This window comes from Micrasema longulum, unplaced genomic scaffold (genome assembly GCF_059751315.1).
Source record: "Micrasema longulum isolate JH-2025_06_02 unplaced genomic scaffold, ASM5975131v1 h1tg000487l, whole genome shotgun sequence".
NCBI classification, from domain to species: domain Eukaryota; kingdom Metazoa; phylum Arthropoda; class Insecta; order Trichoptera; family Brachycentridae; genus Micrasema; species Micrasema longulum.
The window spans coordinates 764216-786906 of NW_028277684.1; the positions used below are offsets into that span (position 1 = coordinate 764216).

General features: G+C 29.7%; 1 protein-coding gene across 1 annotated transcript in view; it reads right to left on the bottom strand.

Moving 5' to 3' along the window:
* Positions 1–22142, bottom strand: part of LOC148281180 (cell adhesion molecule Dscam2-like) — a 311957-nt gene extending 289815 nt beyond the window's left edge. The window contains 1 exon segment of the mRNA XM_088227065.1: positions 21935–22142. The gene's annotated coding sequence lies outside the window, so the exon portion shown is untranslated.
* Between the last annotated feature and the right edge of the window lie 549 nt (positions 22143–22691).

Sequence of the window (22691 nt, forward strand, 5' to 3'; positions counted from 1 at the left end):
ATGTAAATATTGGGATATATTCTATGCATATTTCAAGAACTGCTTACAGTTTATTGATGTTCTAATGCTATGTGAAACTTCGATCAAGGAACATGAAACCTGTTTTTATAATATATCAGAGTATAATTCTTTCAATTTTTGCAGAACTAATAAGCAGGGTGGCGGAATAATGCTATATATTAGTAAGAGGTTAAATTTTAATAAAAAAACATTACAAACCACTTTTTTCGAAAATGTATTTGGGACTTTGACTTTACCTAATAAAAGCAATGTACATATCCTGGCAATATATAGACCCCCAAATCTAAACAAACAGGGGTTCTTAAATGAAATCTCACTATTCCTCAAAGATAGTATAAATATAAATGAAAACTTATTGTTCTTAGGAGATATTAATTTAAATCTTTTGAATGAATTTGATCCGATGACTATCTCATATGAAAACATAATGACTGATAACTTTTTAGTAAAATGTATTTCCGACGTCACAAGGGAAGCGATAGTTAGAAATGGAATTACTATCTCATGTATAGACCACATATACTTGAGATATATTCCAAAAAAGGAAGGTGGTATGCGGCGAGAGACGTTCTCCGCAAACATACGTGCCTGTGTATGCGAATACATGATAGCTGATCATTATACGACAGCGATTAGTTTTCAATTTGCCGCAAATAATAACTATCTAAATGCTGCCAAAAGTAAACCAACGTACATACTGTCACAGAAGTGTGTAGATAGACACATTACAAAATATGACTGGCATGCCCTCCTAGGGGAAAATGATGTCAACGCATTATACAATAAAATTAGTGAGAATTTTGCGAATATATATAAGGATAGTTTAGTTTTAGTTTCATATAAGAATAAAACCAGACCTCGCGCTGTTAAAGATTGGATGAATGGTGAAATATTGAATGATATAAAATTTAGAGACGTATTATTTAAGAAATGGAAAAGCTCTCCTGGCAATAAATATTACGAAAAGGAATATAAAAGGTTACGAAACAATCTAAATAAAAAAATTAACAAATTTAAGATCGCACATTACAATATGAAATTTCAAAATTGTTTCAATGATGTTAAAAAGACATGGGACGAATGTAACAGAATATTGGGCAGAAAATCTAAAACAAACTGTGATGAAATTATTAAAAGGTACTTTGTTAACAATGATGATAACGTTGAAAAGGTCTCGAATGATTTTGCCGAGTATTTCTCTGAAAATGTGTCTCAAATGTTACACATCTGTGACAAGAAAATTGATAAATCAATATCTGAAGAGCTCCCCCACAGTCTATACTTACCTCAAGCTTAACTATTTGAAATCGTTAATATCATAAGGCTAATGAAAAACTCGAAAGCACCAGGAGCTGATCTAATCAGAATGGTTGATATTAAAAAACATATTGATATTCTAGGACCGATTGTAACGCATTTAATAAATAAAATTATATCTCAGGGCGAAATTCCATTGAAATTAAAATGCAGTATAATTAGACCAATATACAAAGGAGGTGATCATTCATTATTAGGAAATTATAGACCTATTAGTATTCTACCTGCTCTTGAAAAGATCTTTGAAAAATATGTATTATTAAAATTAACAAAATATCTCGAACTTTTTGGAATAATTGATATTAACCAACACGGTTTTCAAAAAAAGAAGAGTACTGAAACTCTTCTCCAAAGTTTTGCTAATTATGTTAATAATGAACTAAATAATAGAAAACATGTATTAATATTGTTTATTGATTTTTCTAAGGCTTTTGATACTATAGATCATTGTAAACTATTAAAATGTTTAAATATAATCGGAATAAGAGGACCATTACTTAACCTCTTCAAAAACTACCTAACTAATAGAACAATGTCCGTAAGTATCGATAGTGCACAAAGCAGTAATAGAAATATCAAAGCAGGTGTCCCCCAGGGTTCCATATTAGGACCCATATTGTATATAATATATGTATCATTCATTAAAAATATTTTTTCACATGTTAAACACTTTGTTTATGCAGACGATACTGCTCTAGTAGTTTCGCATAGTGATATTAATAAATGTACTGAAATGTTGCAGGATGACTTTAATATTTTACAAATTTGATGTCATGATGCGGGTCTTTTAATAAATGCCAAAAAAAGTCAATTAATGCATGTTAGATCGCCACACGCCAAAACAAATATGTTACCTATTGTAAAAACTCATAATTTTGAATGCCTTCATAACTCTACCTTTGATAGAGCTTGCTTATGCGATAGATTAAAAATTGTGAATGAATATGTTTATTTAGGTTTAACTATTGATAACTTTTTTAAGTGGAATATTCATGTTATGAAAACATGCAAACGGTTAAGATCTGTAGTTAGTCAACTACACAAATTAAAGTTTTTAGTTCCTCTCTCCACACTAAGATTAGTATATTTGTCTCTGGGAGAATCTATAATAAGATACGGGATCACTGCTTGGGGACATTCTTGTTCAACAAACATTAAATATGTACAAAATGTTCAAAATGCACTTGTCAAATTGATTGCACCCAATTATGTATACAATCAGAGGAATAATACCCCATTTATGTATGATAAATTAAATGTTTTACCAGTTAAGGGTATTTTATGGAGCAAAATTATTATCCAACAGATGTTCAGCTCGATATATAAAAATAAATTAGAACACAGCTATCTAACAAGATTTACATCTGTTGATGGCCTAGTAGTACCAAAATTTAAAAATAAATATGGACAACGTACGTTGGATTATATTGTTCCAAAAGTATTTAATTTGTTGCCACTTGACATGAAAACATGTCATAGTAAAAATAAAATTAAGTTTCTATTACGTAAGTGGTTAGTAGATAAAACGTTCATTTATTGATTTATTATTTATGTAGTATTTATGTAATACACTTTTTAAATTTTTTAATATTCTTTACTTATTATTATTTTTTTACATATATACATTTTTTGAAAAAAAAAAAAATTTATCCCTCATTAATTACATTTTTGTTATTTTCTTGGGCTAACCTTTTCTTTTCTTTTATTACTTTCTTACTTTCTTATTTCATTTACAAATGTAAAATGTTAGATCTTAATTTTAATATGTACTTTTAATTTTCTTACTATTTTTTTATATTTTTTTTCTGTAGATATGAATTGAAATTCTAGATTTACTTTACCTTGTTTAATTTATTTTCTTATCTTGTTTTGATTACATTTATGAGCACACACTATTTATATATGTGTCTATTATTTTTTTTTCTTTCTTATATTTAAAATATATTTAAGTAAATTACTATTCTTTAATTTTAATTGTATTATTTTACTCTATTTTCTTACTTAAAAAAAAAAAAAAAAAAAATCTTTAAACTATTTTTATGTTTATTATTTTATACGTATACAGTATTATGTCTGTACTCTTCTTATTTGATTATTAATTAAAACTAATGTCTGAGCACCCGATGACAAACTATTATTGAATAGTTTATCGGGACAAAATATATCTTAATACTTTGTTTTCTTTATAATGTATTATAATGTAATAATATGTATATTTTATTGAATAAAGACTCTAAAAAAAAAAAAAAAAAAAAATGTACTGAAGGACGTTGTCCTTATGTAGACGGAGGTTTTATGTAAAATACACTTAGTCTTGAACATTTTCTATTCTATTCAATATAAAATGGAGAGTTGTTTCATCGGTAATTTCCTCTATTTAGTACGTGTGTGTCATCAACCATAGACTATGACCCCCGCATATGTTATTTACAAATCAAATCATAAAATGATTGGTAGATTATTTTCTCTTCGATTAAACTTTTGAAAGCGTCTCACGAGAAGTGTAATAAGATAATTTAATTGAAATGTGAATTTAAAATAAAAAAAACTAAAACCGCTGCTGGGTATTGTTCTGCAAAAACTCATTTTCAAGATCCTGCCTGGCTCAAGTTTGAAAGAATATCCTTTTTGCTAATCTTTTTGCTTTCGAAAATCTATTATTCTTTTGCACAAAGATTCTGCAGAAAGAGTAGGGGTGGGTGGTGAAAGAATTCTTATTGTCTTTGGGAAATTCTGAAACTGAAAAGCTGCGACTTTTGTGTTATGTGGAAGGGTAGATTAAGCACCGAGAACGAGAGGGTGTGTCTGGCCGTGTCACCATTTTATTGCGTTCTTAATAATTTTAATCCAGTCACATGGATCATGTGAAATAGCGTTAATAATATCACAAAAATACTTGCAAATTTACATCATGACTTATTATAATTCTTGGGAAGTAGAATCAAGCTTGTCTAAAAAACATTTTAAAATACTTAAAATATTGTTGATTCAACTGATATAAAAAGGAGTATAAAAATTGAAAAGTACAAAGTAAATAATTAAGCCAGGTGAAGCTCGGCTACGTCAATAAAGGTTTCAGCTCTATTACTTTACGATAATCAACAGATGGAAAATTTTAGTAAATGTGGATTTTTAAATATAGACAGAATGGTTAATGCTATTTGATGCGCAAGCTTGCCACTTAAACTAGCCAGCGACAGGTCATTAAGATCTGTAAACATCTAGACTTCTATATTGCCATGTCGAAAACGTTTTTGCGCTCTGTTGTAATAAATTTTAAAATAATTTCAATAAATAAAATTGTTATTCACTGTTCAAAATAATTTTAATCCCTTGACTGTCAAACCAAATCATCGAAAGGGAGAACGTTTCAAATATCTGTTACAGAAAACGGCAGCTTTAAACAAGAACTGAATGTGTGGTTAGAAGAAGCAGGCGCCACATTCAACAGTATGAAGTTTGTCTCGAGATTGGATATTTACTCAGTGATAACCAAACGCCAATGTCTCCTATATTTATTTATACTTTACTCTTACAAACTATAAACAATAATAAAAATAATGTGACCTCACTGGGGTTACCCGTGCCGAGGATACTTAACAATATACTTTTTTGAAATGTTTTTACATTTGAGAATAAACAAAGAATACTAACTTAATAAACGGAGATAATAAACAAAATATTCACACTGTTTAAAAACTAGGTATATATGAACATCTTTATTATTTATATTACAAAACGCACAATTAAAATAACAAAAACCTAACATAAGCTATACACTTGTGAAGTAGTTGATTCAATATTGGTTTGGGCGAATGAGACAATCCATTTTACTTCTACCAAGCTCAATTATCCATTTTTTTAAAGCCTTTTTTTACATTTTCTCGTTACTTATTGTTTTAATATACTGTGGAAGTAGGTTATATATTTAAATAGAATAATACTTGAAATTCCTTTGTCTGAAAGTGGTATTAGTTTGTATTTGTTTAAATTGTCTTTGTGTTGAGGACCTAGTGATTATATTGTTTGTATGTGATGTATTGCAGGGGTTATGTCTTTCATTTGAGTAAGAGTATAACGCCTGTATAACGCCTGCATAACACCTTTTTCCCTCTACGGATGCAAATACGGAAAAACGGATCTATATAAGCCCAGAAAATGCCTAGACTTCTATATTTCCTTCTCTAAAAAATTCTTCATTTCTGCTGTAATTAATCTCTCCTCCTTTCCTTCTTCCTCTTTTTTCCTTTTTCCCATTGAGTAATAGTTTAGATTTAAGGTAATTTATAAACAAATACGTTTATTTCTATTTTTATATATCTTTAAATTTTTAATCTTTTTTTCTATTGAATATGTTCTGTAACTTGAATTATAAAATTAAAACTTTTATTTTATTGGTTGGTTGGAAGAAATTGCCATTTGGCAATAAGCCCGCCAATGTACAAATAACATTATGTACAAAAAGTTAAATAAATAAATAATTTGTTGAGAAAAAACTTGTTACGGATTATTCTTGAGAAAAAATCTAATGTCAATGCTTTATATTAAAAATTTATCAAGTAATTTTCTGGTCATGTTTGAGCTGATACATATTTATTACCGATATTACATAAAACGGTTATCATATTTCATGGATATGATAAACATATTATTCCAGTATAGAAAGGGTCGGACAGGTAAACAAAACCATTATTAAACTATTGACATATAAGATTTCATCAATACCATATAATATGAATATACCGTTAGCACAAAGTTAAAATGGCAAAACAAAATGGGATAATTATTCCCAACGAACCCCCATTCAAACTTCATTCGCAGACTCAACGTAATAAAAATATAACGAATCATTCGTAATTGGAAATATTTTCCCTTTATCTGACAATCAACCTCAGCATTAACAGAGGCTAAAGTAATACCCTTCAGAGAAACAACAAAATATTTACTGCCTAACTTATTTCTCCATAGAGCTCCAATAGCATTGAAAAGCTCGGGAAAGAAAAGCTCGCAATGAAAAGCGTTCAGTCAATCCATTTTCAGATTTCCTAAAGGATTTTCCATAACAAAAAACCTCGAACAACGAAGCCTTTGTTTTTTTCCGAGTGCGCCCAATAGAAAAGGATAATTAATATACTTTTTTTCGCATAATTGAAAAAATTCGAAACGGAGAGAAAGAATGAATGAAAACAAAGAAATGACAGTAGTAAGGAGGTGGGTAGATGTGGTAAAAGAACGACCTTAAAAATAAACGCGAAAATTAATTATCGGCAAAAAAGCACCGAGCAAACAAAAGATAATTCAAATTGGAAATTTCAGTATATTTTCCTGCGACGTACTTAAACTTGAAAGGTATTCAAATCACGAGATTCTTTGTGTATTTATCATGAAATTTTCTTAACATTTTATAAAAACACAAGTTTCTCTTTTTTGTTCCCTTATTCAGGTTATTACTTGGATATTGTTTATTTTAAGTTTACCGAAACGTTATGCTAATTTTTTTGTGTCTTTTTGGAATATTTTTGATTTCCAAATTAATTTTTAAATATTGTTTCCCGTTCAATTAAAAACATTTATTTACATTTTAAAAAAAATAATTTCTCATCTTTTTTGTATAAAATTTACTGTTAAAAATGAACTATTAAAAAATAGTATTCTAATAAAAGTATTTTGGACATTATTGTTTCTTGCGAAAAATTCATTTAAAAAAAATGATTAACTCACGTTCATTTTGATTATGTAACTTTATCATTACAATTTGATCTTTCAAATAAATTAGTATCAATGATTGAAGTGTTAATCGTGCATATCCATTATAATACATAACTGTTCTTAATTATTCAAACAGCCGCTGTGTTTATAGTTCATTAAATTAAATAAACATTATATTTGGAATTTATGTACGTAAAGTAAACTTTGTACTTAAGACATACAAACAACAAGATAATGTGTTACTGATCTAAGCAAATAAATGTGTAAGCTTGAAATTGTAAACATTGTAGAAGGGGGTACAAAACAAGTATTTTATTATAAATTTTATTTACAGATCTAAAAATGGATAAATATTTAAAAATAATATTTTTTTATAAAATGATCCGCTAAACTTTTATTTTATTGATATACTCTCTATACTTTTCAGGAAATAATAGTTGACTAGTATCTTAGATGAAAATCACACATTATTTTGACCACTAAAAAACTCAGCAAACACATAATACACATTAAAAAAAAAAAATATTAACTATTTAGTTGTGGAATTTTCCACCAAGACCCTTTTTGTGGCTTGTTGGTGAAGATTTTTTTAAAATTTTTTTTATTTATTTATTTATTGGGGATATCAACAGTAATACATGTAACAAAAATATAACAAATAAAATATACAGAGAATAAAATCAATGACAGATATCCACAGAAATACATTAAATACACGTACAATACATACCAGTGTGTTTGTGTGAGTGTACGTGAGTGAAAGGGTGGGTGAGTGGGTGTTATATTGGAATGAGGGTGGATATGTGTGTAAATATTGCACAAGTGTCAAGTGTCGAAAATAGATATTTAACTCGCCCACTGTTACATGCTCGGCGTTTCGAGTCTCATCCTTCTGTAGTTTGGCCAATTAGACCTCAGTGGATAAGTCCTTGATGGCCTCGGTCGATTAGAATCTCGGGCATCTTAAAATATCGCCCATTAGGCCTCACTATTTATTTTTTGCTGTTCGGAGCAATCTAAATGTAATAAAGCAGAATCTGTCACTCAAAATAATGCTACAAAAACTATACAAAATTTACAAATATATCAAATATCTACCCAAGAAGTTCGATTAGTAAGCGATTAACATTGAATAGGGAAGAATCTGTCATTGAAAAAAATAGCAGTCAGCTGTTGTTGAAACAGTTTTTTATGTTTTAATTTTAACTGTATCCCGTTATTTTGTTTTATTATTTATATTTATGTTTATTTTTGGAAAATTAATTTTAATTTATTGAAACCGTGACGCCAATTAACTTGGCGCCTGGAAACACTACCCTTACCAACACAATTTGGTGCAAAGGGTTGAAACATCAAACGCAGTGTATAAATCGTTTGTTATAAAAGAGAAAGATAATCAAAGCAAGTTAAAAAATATGTTAAAGCTCTAATATTTCATATAAAATACGTAAGTACATACAGTTTTGGTGATTAATTTTATGTTTTAGGTACTAGTCTAAAGACAGTGAAATATTAGTGTTAAAAAATCTTTAAAACAAACATTTTACGTCAACCCTGCCACAATTTGAACCCAGACCCTTTAACATGGCAGAGAAACGCACAACCAAACCACTTAAACACGGATTATTAATTGAGATTACCCATCGAGTCCAAAACACTCCTCTAGAATTCTTATTCTATTCAACATACAAAACTGTATTCTACATCCGCCTAGACACAAACAAAATATTATATATATTTATATCTTCATGGTGGTTGAACTTTAATGTGTCATCTTGAAGTTCATGTTGTTGTAATAAGATTCACCGTAAACGGGTTTTTTTCTCAAAGTCCATAGGAATATTATCTTTATTGTATGTTCATTTTGTAATAAAAAACAATCTAAAAAAATTTTATAAGTGGAAATTCTTTTAAAACTTTCAGCGTAAAATATGTGAAGAGGCTTCGATGGTCTAAAAAGGTCTTTAATACGGCATTTAAAATCATATTGAAGCACTTAAAAAGGTTTTTGGGAAAATTTGAAAATTTCCCATTAATAATACTGTAAGGTTGAACTCTAAAACAATTTATGTTTCATGCAATATTCGTTCTTCATCCCAGTAGCCTTTTTAATATTATGGTAATATTTCTCAGATTGGTTTTCTTTCATTCAATTTCAGAAAAGAAATTTTATAAATTAATAAGTTAAGTTATTCTTCGAAATCTAAATTATTAAAAACTCACATCAAAATTAATCCAAATATTTGAGTAGGTTTGTATGAATTATGATATCAACGTACGTAATTTACAATATTAATCCTACTGCGACATTTCTTTAGCTTAATTGGTAAACGGTATATTTGGTTTGAAAGCAAGCCTTATCTACTCTCTTTTTCTTAGGAATGTTGACAGAACAATTCGTACATTTCCAGACCACAATTTTATTACGGCAGTTTTATTATTCTTATCTCTTTGCTCAGCTTAAAACAAATTTCGAGAAATTCACCGAAGAAACAACGCATGACTTTGAATACTTTTTTCATCAGCAGTTTTTGAACTTTAAATAGGACTCAATCAAAAAGTAAATTGAAATGAACAAAAACAATTTAGGGCGACTTTTTCGATTCAATTTGCTGGCCTGCGAAGGGAGTTGGTGTGATTTGGGTAAAGAAAATGTCTTCATTCACTTCTTACCGCGACACAAAGGGGAAGTTTTAACCTTTGTGCAGACTTTGTTACGAAGCTTCGCGGGAGTTTTAGGATTTTGCGACCTTTTTGTTGGAAACTTTTCATCTTCCGACGAATTTGAGAAAGCGAACGGAGCACCAATAACCGCCGACCATTTACGTACAAATTGTCCGAGGAAAGGATTATTTACTCTTTATCGAACTGAGCGCATTTCACGAACAAGTTTCTGAAAAAAAACGTTATGAAATATAAATTTTATTAACCGATCTGCAGGTTCAATAGCAGTGAACCGCGCACAAAGGATTTCTTACCACTAGACCGGAGCGTTTCTGTGTTGTTGATTACCTCCAGATACTTAGGTTGGAAAATGTTTGCGAACTTTCTATTTGGGCTTCGTTATTTTAATGAAATGCTAAAATTTTAATTTCGGTGTAGGTAACCCTTGCGCTTAGCCTGTAAAGCTTACTTTGCTCGATAATCCGGGGCTGTTGAGCCAACTTTTTAAGAGATATATAGCGGTATAAGTAAAATCATTATCTCAAACCGTAAGCTCCGAGGGAGATATATGAGAGTAAAAAATGGATCAAAGGATTCAAGTTTTTGTTGAGAAATTTGAATAAAGCCTTAATAGGGACCAATTTACATTCGCCACCGAAGTGATGTCAGCATACATATTACGTTGTGATAATAATTGCGGACATTTTTTTATTGAGTATGAAGAAACGTAAAATCAACAATGATTAAATTACATAATAAAGATAAGGTTGAAAGACAGACCAGCGAAGTTTTTAAATAGTAATATCAAATTAAAGTACATTTTTAAATGTGCGCGTGCGTATAAACATTTTTTTTTATTAATAACAAATAAAAATACAACATTACAACTAAATATAATTTTTTACTTTAATCAAATACTTATATTAACTAAAGAATTATACACATAGAATTTACCCCGTGCCCGGCCCATTTTTGTGAAATTTCATGCTTTGTGAAGAGTTTCTTAAAAGTGTCATAATTATGAAAATACCTTATTAAATCAATTGAAACTTTTCAGATTTATTTGAAATAATTTAAAAAATCATGTTTGTATGATAGTTTTGCCAACATTGGCCATTATGGAGAGCCACATTGCGTATTGCAATGTTCGCACATATACAGGGCCTCACTCCTTTTTTTGTGCTTTGTATCCTGGATCCGTGTAAACACGTGATTATAATAACCATGCTTTGTGTTCCGGTCTTGCGTTTTCACGTAGTTTACCAGCAGCAAAAAACTACTAATTAAAGTCGCTAGATGTCAATAAAATGCGCATTTTTGGACAGCTGGTAAACCACGTGAAAACACGGGACCGGGACACAACGCATGGTTATATAATCACGTGTTTACATAGTTCCGGGATACAAAGTGTTAACATTAACGTTTCCCACTACGTTAAATAAATAAACAATTATTGTGTACATATACATATGTACGAGGGTATGGGTGTGTTTTTTTATTTATAATTTTTTCGTTTGTTTATTTTTCCATACACATATTATTTACAAAGAAATATAATTACAAAAATACACTTTAGAAAAATACATCATAAAATTAAGTTATAACATGAATTGGAAAACATGCCCACAAAGACATCAGCGTCTATGGCATATATATATATATATAAATAGCATATATATATGGTATGACATGAATATGAAAAGAAAAGAAAAGAAAAACAAAAGAAAAACTAAATTAACATATGCTGATATTGCGAAAACATGATTTATTTGCAGTATGCATTTATTTTTTATTTTATTTATTTTTTTAAGAATGTGTATATCTGTTCCTTTCATGCTAATCCAAGACCTCAAACCTACTTTAAACTGTACCAGTGATTTAATGTTTCGTAGTTCCTTGGTTAGAAAATTTAAGGATCTTGGACCAAAATGTATGAAATGCTTCTGTGCGAACTTAGTTCTGTTTAAATGGGAGAAAGATTTTAGGTGTATAAGAGTGTAGACCAGGGGTGCTCAAACGGTCGATCGCGATCGACCGAGTCGAAAGCTAATATCTATATATGCTACGGTACACCCTACCTAGGTAGGTAGGGTGTATCGTGTATGTACGACAACCCTGCATCACACATACTTGCAGCCTCTCAAGTCGATCGTAAGTAGTCTAAAAATATTGAGGTAGATCGCCAGCAGTTCAAGTTTGAGCACCCCTGGTGTAGACCATTATAAAGCAAGTGGAAGTGTATTGGGGTCAGAAAAAATGAGTCGTTATTTATTTTTAAATATATCAAGGGGCATGTGAAATATATAAAAAGATGAAAAAAATCATTATCATTTTAACACCAACGATAGACAAAACAGTTTTGTGCACAGTAAGTGCTACAGACTGGCTTACTTTTTTTTCTTGAGTCTTTATTCAACAAAATACACATGTTATCACAATATTAATACGTTATGAAAAAAATGTTAAATATTAAAACATATTTGCCCCGTTAAACAGTTAAATAATAGTTTGTCTTCGGTTATTAATTTTAATTAATATTCAAATAAAAGAGTTCAGACATAATATTGTACGCATTTAAAATATTGAAAATATATTTATCATGTTTTTGATGCTTTGAAAATAAAAAAAAGGTAGTAAATAAAAAAAACACCTCAACCAAACCAGATAAAATGGTTTAATACAATTCTAATTAGGTAGAAAAAGAGAGAGAAAATTATATTTAAACTAAAAAATAAATATGTGCATTACAATTTTGAATCTCATAAAAAAGTAATGGGTGCTCATAAATCCAATAAAAAAACAAACAAAAATAAAAATAAAGCAAAATAATTATTTTTTAAAAATTATTTCTACAAAAAAAATTTTGGAAGTACCTATTAAAATAAAGATCCTTAATTCGAAAATAAAATAAAAAAGGAAGAAAAGCTAAAGTTTTAAAGAAAAAAATGCATTTTTTTAACGAACGATAAAAATATTGAATTTGAAAAAAAAAGTTACGTATAAATAATAAATCAAAATAGAAACAGTTAATATAATGATGTTGTCCTTAATAATTTTATCAATAAACTTCAATCGATTAAGTCATACATTATCTTTTAAAAACTTCTAATGATTTAAAGGTATGTTATTGATTTGTCAGTTTACCTGTTCCTTTTTTTATGTTTTCCGATAATTATTGCTGTCACAAGGCATCTCTACATTTTAAAACCGTTTATTTTAATATCAGTGAAATTAACAAAATCATTGAGAAAATCTTTAAGAATGAAATATGGAAGTCTAGGCATTTACTGGGATTATTACCTGTAATTTGCTGGCTTAAATGGGCATTCTTCACACTGTGTAACATTCACCATTTTACCATTGTTTGAGCATTCACATTTCTGTAATTATTCCTTTTCATATTCGTGTGGTTATTTGTTTATTTATTTTATTTAATGCACAAAATACACAATTTTATCCAAGCACATTTTTTTTTTGTACCTAATGCCTAGACTGCTATATTTCTTTCGCAAAAATGTTTTCCATTTTGCTTATAATACGTTCATCTTAATAACTCCTTAAGAGGTGAAATCCAGTCATTGTTTACAAACATTTAGACAAACTTGAAATATTGTTAAATAAATAGAATCAAAAATAATTGCAATAGAATTATAGTCAATTAAAAAATATAACTTCAATATATTTGTTTAATTTAATAGCCCCTCTTAGTTTGACCATGCACCTATGTAACAGTAAAACAAAAAATATGTATGAAATCCTCCCTTACTGCATATCGCCACCGACACGTGTGTCCGAGAACTTTGTCCCTTTCTTTTGCACTGAAAAATTATTTCATCGCTTCCGACATGTTTTTTAAATATATATACTTTTTTTAGCTTTTTATTTTTTATTGGAGATGTCAACAGTAATACATGTAACAAAAATATAACAAATAAAATATACAGAGAATAAAACCAATGACAGATATCCACAGAAATACATTAAATACACGTACAATACATACTAGTGTGTTTGTGTGAGTGTAAGTGAGTGAGAGGGTGGGTGAGTGCGTGTTTTATTGGAATGAGGGTGGACATGTGTGTAAATATTGCACAAGCATCAAGTGTCGAAAATATAAAAATACATAAAATATAAGGAATTAGAGATAAAATAAAATAAAATAAAATAAAATAAGACAAAACAAGACATTATTATTGAAACTAATTATAAGACAAAAAAGTATGTTTTAAGACGCGCATTTTAAATGTTATTTTTTTTCAATTAAATTGATCAATAAAGGGAAAGTTCAAATTATATTCACGAGCAAAACGTATAAGTGGAGAGTTCTGGGCATAGTTCGTACGAACTGCTGGCACATGAAATAGAGAGCTCAACGTGTGACGGGTGCGGTAGCCGGGGATATTTAATGATAACTCCAACATAAGAGCCGGACTATCAAGGCGTCCACTAAATATGTCATGAAGCACCCTCATGTCTAATAGTAGACGGCGATCTTCTAAAGTAAGCAAGTGGTGCTTTTTGCAGGAAGACATATGATTGAGATCGGTTTTCCTGCATCTCCAGTTAAGATGTCTATGAAATTTTATTAAAGATCATATAATATTGTTTTTTTTATAAATGAATTCAACGCTGTTTAATTTTTAAAAGACTGAAACAGCCCGTTAGAGGGTGAAAACACTAGTTGGTTGACCAAGTTTTTTCGTTTATAACATGTATGAAAATATGATAACAATCTATTTGTGAATTTTTATTAATTTACTCAGAACTTATTTTACATTTTTTGAGACACAAGTCCCAACTTTATGGCATCAAAGTCCTGTTTTTAGTTGGAATGGAATCCCAATAGAATTCCATCAAGAATTATCAATAAACAACAATCAGATTAAGCATATTTTGGTTATAATTTATGTTAGTTTAATTCTTGCTCCACCGCATTGAAATTGACAAATCTATTTTATGGCATTTGAAAAATAATAATGGCAAGTAGATCAAATTACTTTTCTATCTTATGGTTTACTATCAAATTAAAATTTAATGGTGCTTTTTCATTGGAAAAAACGAAAGTATTATTTTTCAATACAAAAATAAAAAATCTAAATTACGTTTTTATTTCAAGTTTCCTTAAAAACTAAATTAGAAAAACCGAAGTCAAACCTTCAACCTCTGATTCGTAAGGCCACGACATTTACAATTGTAAACTGAAGAGGTAGTTAGAACAAAGACCCATAGACAAAAAGTGTGTTTTTGGATAGAACGGCTTAAAGTTTTCAATTTTACCAATATAGGGTTAATTTATGTTTCATCATCTTAATCATTTCCTTTCCGCACCAATCACAACGTATCTTGATCATTTCTGTTTCATGAAGGTAATATGACCAGTCTTAGGCAGGGACTATGAAATATTTTTGTGTAAAAAGTCATTTTATTAAATAAATATTTTATGCCAACCATGTCGGAAATCGAACCCGAGACCTTTTGCATGGTAAGAAAACGCGCTGTCCACTACATCTAGAGGCTGACTTTAATTTTTGTTTAGTGTAGATTCATTACTTTTTATGCATACTTATTCAAATTTTGAATGCAAGTTTGTAAAAAATATTTGTTGATATTATATTACAGTAAGATAATACTTGTAGTTTTAAAAAAATGTGCTCTGGGCCCGTCTTCGAGAAAATTTATTTTTAATACCATATTTGTTTTATAGAAGAAAGGACTTTCAGGAATATTTGTATCGCAGGTATTTATTGTTTAAAAAATAGGAGTTAAAAAACATTTTTTACAAATAATTTTGTAATAATAATGCTTATAATTTTTTATTTTATTTTAATAAAAAACAATTGAACAATTGTAGTTTATTAAGAAGTCATAATTAGAATCGTCACTTTCACCCTCCTCCATTTTGATTTTTTTTTATCCACTGTTGTAAAAACCCAAAAAAAACTGTTTATCTTGGGTCATTGAAGGAAAAAAAATTCTAGCATTAATTTTAACAACGCTGAATCAACGCAAAAAAATTATTACTTGGTATGTATTTACACAGTTTTTTTTTATCTACATAATATATATTTGACCACTTTGTTATTGAAATTTTGCTGTACTTTTTTTTTCCATTTTTAGACGCACAACTGCGGTCTTAGATATTTTTATGACTGGCCATTCTTGGTTTATATTACAAAAAAATTTTAAAAACAATTTCATCACGTATAAATAATACTTGTTTTCAAGAAAAAACTTACCTTCTACAGCAAACGCGTCTGCGACTCGTGTTCCGAGAGAAAATGACAATTTGATTTTAATGAGTCAACGAAAAAACGTTTTACTAATATAACGAATCAAAATATCCCTTCGGAAATTTGGCCAAACATACTAAAGATTATAAATAATTGAATATCAATCATTTTTGCATTCTCCACAAAAGACCCTATGGTACAATATACTCTTGTTCTAGCTACCTCCTGAATTTGTGAATAAAGTAATGTTTGTTTCTCAATTCGATTCTCATTTCCTAGTAGTGAAAATACTAACAAATTGTAGCTACTTTAAACAACAATTTGTTTATTTATTTATTTTAAAGAAACAAACAGTCGACAATGATATAATAACATTAAAAAGTACGGTTTAAGGACAGACCAGCGAAGTTTCTAAATAAAAATCATACATATTAAATTGTGGTACAACAAAAAGGTGTGTTTATGTGTATTTGTATGAGAGTAAGTGCATAGGTGTGTTTGTGTGTATGTAGGAGTAAGTGTTTAGATGTGTGTAAGTGTGAGCATCATTAAATAGCAAGTGAAGTCGTATCGCAGCCTGAAAAAATCAGTCTTAATTTATTTTTAAATAAATTAAGGGGCGTGTTAAATATATCAATAGATGAAAATAAAGCACTTTAGTTAAAGCAATAACTGGGGAAAGAGTCTTGTGCATAGTAAGCGCTACAGACTGGCAGATGGAATAAATACTTATTTTTTGTCACGCGAAAGAGGATATTAAGATTAATTTTGGAGAATAGGTTAAAAGAGTCTTCTTTATTATTTAATAATTTATATTAATAGCATAATTCAGATATAGTACGTCTTTTTTCAAGGGTTAAAAATCTATTTTGTTTAGCAGATTGGCTGTAAGTGCAAAACGTTTTATTGTTTTTATAATCTAGGTATTTGAAAAAATTTCGTTCATAATACTATGCAAACAAAACATGAAATTCCAACACATTGGACCGTTATTAAACATTTTGAAATCCACTCACGTCAAAGTTAAATTGAAAAAAAAAGCAGATAAGAAAAGTTCGTTATGTTCGCTCATTTTGCGTTGTAAGACAAAGTTTTGGGTACAAAATTTTATTTACGTATGGAAATTTCTGTAACTTATTTGTTTTCATCATGTTTTGAAGAAACTTGAGGCGCAAGAACATATTTAAGACCAAAATATCTCAGTATTGTTTCTGCTAACGTCCCAATTTCAGAAACAGAGGAAACACATTGCTGAGAACGGTGAATCCACAAACTTTCTTGTTACATGTATATTAAAATATTATTTAAACGAAAGTTCCTTAAGAACATAAATTCATCCACGTTTTGAAAATATTGAATTTGTTAATCAGCTTATATTTTAAGTTCTTATAATATTAAAATATTCAGTTCCTCGCAGAGCCATAATATCTTCATGTGATAAAAAAATGATAGAGACACAAAACGGTTAAGCTATGCTATGCTTTACAGATCAGAACGCTGGACCATGAAAAAATCTTTTTCTCCCATGCTTATAAGCAGAAAATATATACTGCCGAAATAAAGATTGATGAGATTAAACATGAATTATATTCGTGGTAGTTTTGGCATCGCGCCTGTTCCGGAAAAATTTGAAGAGACTAGACTCCAATGCACGGTGCCCCCCCCCCCGTAAGTCACAGCCCTCCAGTATTGATGTCCTAATTATTATGTGTCACTGCAAGTTATTAGTGACTAGGAACCAAATTAACTGAAAGTTAAAAAAATACCTAGGATTCCTAAAGGGTCCGTTTGTATTTCGGTATCGAAAGTGAGTTCATCCAAGAAAGTTCTAATTACTGTAATCAGTGCGCTTATTAGTCACTGTGTTAACTGTTCTATGTTTTTAAAAATTATTAATTGATGTGTATTTTTTTGTGATGGAAATTCAAGTTAAAGGCATGTTTGATAATTTTTTTATACTTTAAAGCGTCGAAATTCTGTTGAATCGGTGGATCAGGATATAAATATTTCAATTTTATTTATTCAAATATATGTTTATTACAAAATGGCATATCTTAATTAAATAAACAAATAATTGAAATAATAAGGTAAAATTAGGTTTATATAAAAATAACACATAAGTATACATAATATCCAGAGAATAAAATGTTAAAAAAGTAAGGGAATCTTGTAACGGTCCCCAAATCATCGAGCCACTCTCGAGTCTACTTCGCACCAACGAGTTATAAAGACTTATCAGGAATCGTGTACTACCAAAAACCCTGAGAGTACGCAAGACGAATCCTAACATATTCAACGAACTACTACAAACGGTTTCGATCTGATCATGAAATGTCAGGGAACTCACAAAAGTGATGCCTAGATCTTTAACCTTCGAAATCCACAAAAGATTCAGGTCATTCATTCTATAGCGGAAGAAAGGGGTTTTATAGACCGTGGTGAAAGACATAACTGAGCATTTCGAAAAATTGAACAATAATTTATTTCGTCTTCCCCATTCATATACGTTTATTATATCCGCCTGTAGAGTACGAAAATCATCCAAAGTTTTAAGCCTCAAAAATAGCTCCCGTGAATAACAAAAACGCGATTTGACTACAACTTTTTTAATAAACGTACATGTAGGATGGCTTTGAAAAACATAGTTTATGGTGTAAGGTGAATATTTTACGAATAATGAAATCATTATCTCTAATCTTTGAAATGGTAAATATCAACGGCTGAAAGACAAAATTAACTAAGCGGCATGTAGCTTACGGAAGAAACAATTGAACGTAGTTATGCAGAAAACAGCCAGACCACAGTTTTGAATAAATGAGATATTGGTGTTATCGAGTGCAGTATGATTAATTGTATCTACTGCTTAAAACCGCCAGCCAGGCCGTTTTCAAAAATGTAATAATCACCTTCTGAAAATAGGGTTGATCACCAAAACGGTATTTCTCGATTTGCAGAAAACACCCACAGAAATATCTCACGGTATAGATGCTGATGGAAATATTATTTTCATTTTATAAATTTATAAATAAAAACTTACCTTGAATAAAAAAATAAGTTTTAAAATGGAATATTATCTCACACATTCTTAGTTAGAATGAGGTACCATTCAATTTTAGATGTGGATGTTTTCTGCAAAATGCATATTTGAGGTTGTGGTCAGTTAGGCTTCAAAAAATACAAAAATTATTTTCAAACCAAATTAAATTATTTTAACTTATTAATTAATTGGTTACATTAAATATTTGTATAAAACCACTTACCGACTTTTCTATGTACTTGTTTCCTTGTCAGGACACCAATTAAATCAACATGCAAAACCCACTATACACCTTCACCATAGTTGTTGCACACCAAACCAACACGATCGGCATAAACTAATCAATGCATGTAAAGGTTGCTTATTATAATGCATGTCGTGATTGTTTTATATTTTTGTGCAACAACTATGGTGAAGGTGTGAAGTGGGTTTTGCATGTTGGCTTAACTAACGTCCTGACAAAGAGATGGATACGTCTCGAGACCGGTAGACATATAAAAATTGGCAAATGGTTTTAAATACATATTTAAGAACATTAAGTAAAATGTTTCTATTTTTTTTTTGTATTTTTAATCGAACTTTTGCCCCCCCCCCAGAATCCTTGGGGCTGAACATTGGCACGGCATGAGATTCTGAGCTTGTTCCACTCACCTGGGGTAATTTAGTTTTGAAATTCAAATTCATTTCGTTTTGTTTGGAGGTTTTCGGCAATAAAACACCACGCTTGCCAGACGCGTTGGTGAGTTTGGATTCAGCCGTCCTTAACATAGGGAGCAGACGCTGTTTGTAGCCGCCCAATCTGGGTCAGACGCTACTGCCTGTTTGGTTCACGGGAGCTATTTTATTTCCCTCCTACCCTGCATATATGCTTGAAAAGGCAAGTATTTGAATTGTGGATACCGCCGGTGACAACATGCGGACTAGAAACCATGTTTATAACACAAATAAGTAGCCAGAAATTAAAATGCACGCAAAGATCCATGAAAAGACAGATGCTTGGTGTATGTCTAATAGACAGAGAGAAAAATTAAGAAATAAGGCGCCAAACCGAAGTCATGGATATCATGGATCGTGCAGCGAAATTGAAATGGAAGTGGGCAGGACACTTGGCAAAACAAAATGATGGCAGGTGGACACCCAGAATAATAAAGTGGAGACCATGGGCAAACAAAAGAAGTGTTGGAAGGCCACAGAAAAGATGGGTCGACCACATTGTCTCTATTGCCGGTAAAACATAGATGATGAAAGCGGGTGATAGGAAGTAATGGAGACGTTTGGAAGAGGCCTTTATCCAGCAGTGGAGAGAACAAGGCTGAAGAAGAAGAAGAAGAACAAAAATGTTTGACCACAAAGTCAATGCTTTCAATATTATATATTTATATATTGTATATGTATGTGTGTATATATATGTATATGTATGTATATGTGTGTATTTATGTATGTATGTGTAAATGTATGTATGTAGTATGTATGCTATATATTTATATATTTGATTGTATTTTTACATTTAATTTAAACTGTACTATTTTTTTTTTGTTTTCCTCTCTTTTGAGCTATCACTGTTTTTTTATTTCTTCAATATTATTTTTATTTATGGGAAACATATTCGAAAACCATATTTGCCGCAACAAATCGGTTTCTTAGAACAGGCATTTGCCCATATAGGAACCGATTGCAACATTAGGCATACTAATATTTCTGGCTTGCCGACCCTTCATATACTGAGCCTACTTCTAGTACAAGCAGAATTTGCCAGAGTGTTTTTTGTGCCATTTTTGTAACAATGTATGTATAAACTAATAAATAAATAAAATAAATAAATAAATATTAATAATTATTATTTAATTCATTACAATTATGTACCCCAATATAAATGTAAAATACTTTGTTCAATACATAATGACACAACTTACATCAGAGTTTGACTAGGGATGGATGTTTCCTGCAAAATGCACATCTTAGGTTGTGTGATCAGCCAGACTTTAAACATCATTAAAACTGGTCAAATACACAATTAAATTATTTTTTCTATGAAAATGTCAAAGTACAAAGCATTCCAACTCTTGGGTAAATTTTAGTATTCACTCATATAAAAAAATGCTGTTTTCTCAGTTTCACATTTCTATGGCAGGCTTATTTCTGCATAAGTTCAACAAAAGTAATATTTTTTTAGTTTATAAAAAATCTCATATTTTTTACTTTAATTTTGTGAAAATCACGCCTAGGCATAGATGAGATTTTTTAATTAGGTAAAAAAAAATTGGCTCAGCTGTAAATTTTGCCTTTCCGCTGTCGATGTTTTTTTTAAACGGTTTTATTTAAAAATAATAATTTACATCATTTTATATAATATTCCCAAAAAATATTGGAAAAAACGAAACTAAATTAATTTATATACGTATATAGTGTGTGTAGACAGATAATGTAAAATAATCACAAATTATCATCGTATTAAAAAACGCATCAGGTAATAATTGCATGCTTTATTTTGAAATCGAAAGATATTTTTATGCGATTTTTTTTATGTTTAAGTACTTAATGTTTTATTTAATATCTTACGTTATGGAGCCACGTTCTAAGTATTCAAATAATTTTTAATATTTTAGACATTTACCTAATTTATTACACATATGGATACAAATGTGTACGTTGTTTGATGAATGTTTTTGAAAAATTGGTATTTTTTATTAATTGTTCAATAAATATCTCATGCATTTGAATAATTAAAAAAAAATAGTTTTGAATTACCCCCTTCAAATTCAAACGTTAAATTCATAATTCAACTACAATTTAACCAATTATTTCTAACGCATATTTAAATATGAAAACCAAATAAAAAGAAATGGTTTTAATGGTGCGTGCCATTAGGGTGAACTATTTAATGTCGGTGTTTTGAATATACGACAAGACAAAATCTGATAAAATAGAGTATAAAATTGAATTCGAAATAACATACCTTTATCGAAAATCCAATAGGCAATCTTATTTTTCAACTTTTAAACTATGTGGTAAAAATCTTTTTGATTATAGTGGAAAACTAAAAATTAGCGAAATTGTTCTGTCAAATTTAAATGTAAGTTCGAAACTATGAAGAGCGCGAAAACTTTTCAGTACTGGGGACGCGATACGCCACACCCGCACTACGCCGCGTTTAGTAAACGACTGAACGCTGAAAAGTCTGAAGGGTGGAAAATGTTCAACGTATATGAAAGGAGCAATCAAAATAAAGGCGCTTTCGTAAAAGAAACAAGTAATGTGAAGTTTTTCAATACCGCTGTAGGAATTTTGAAAATCTTTTTATAAATGCTTTATCTGCTGTTTATTTCAATAATTGCTTCCATAAGCATACGCTGGCAAAGTTTGATTATAAATTGAACATTTGGCATTTAGGTGTTCAAAATTAGTGTTTTTTTAAAAAGGAACCTCTATTTGACGTTTGTGAAATTGTAACTGTGTTTTTAAAAATATCTTTTCTACTAAATTGAGATTACTAAGTTTTTTTATAAGGGATTTAAAAACTCGCGTTTTCCTGAATCCAGATTATCGCACTTTGGTTGATTTAGATTGAAAAAAAGGTTTGTCTTTCTACTAAGGTTTTATTTTTATATTGAAGTGAATAATTTGCAAAGGTAATATTTTTTGTAAGTCAATTGAATTATTTGTATCGCAAAATTCGAATCGAATAATTGGTTTTTCAAAAGTTGTCAAACAGG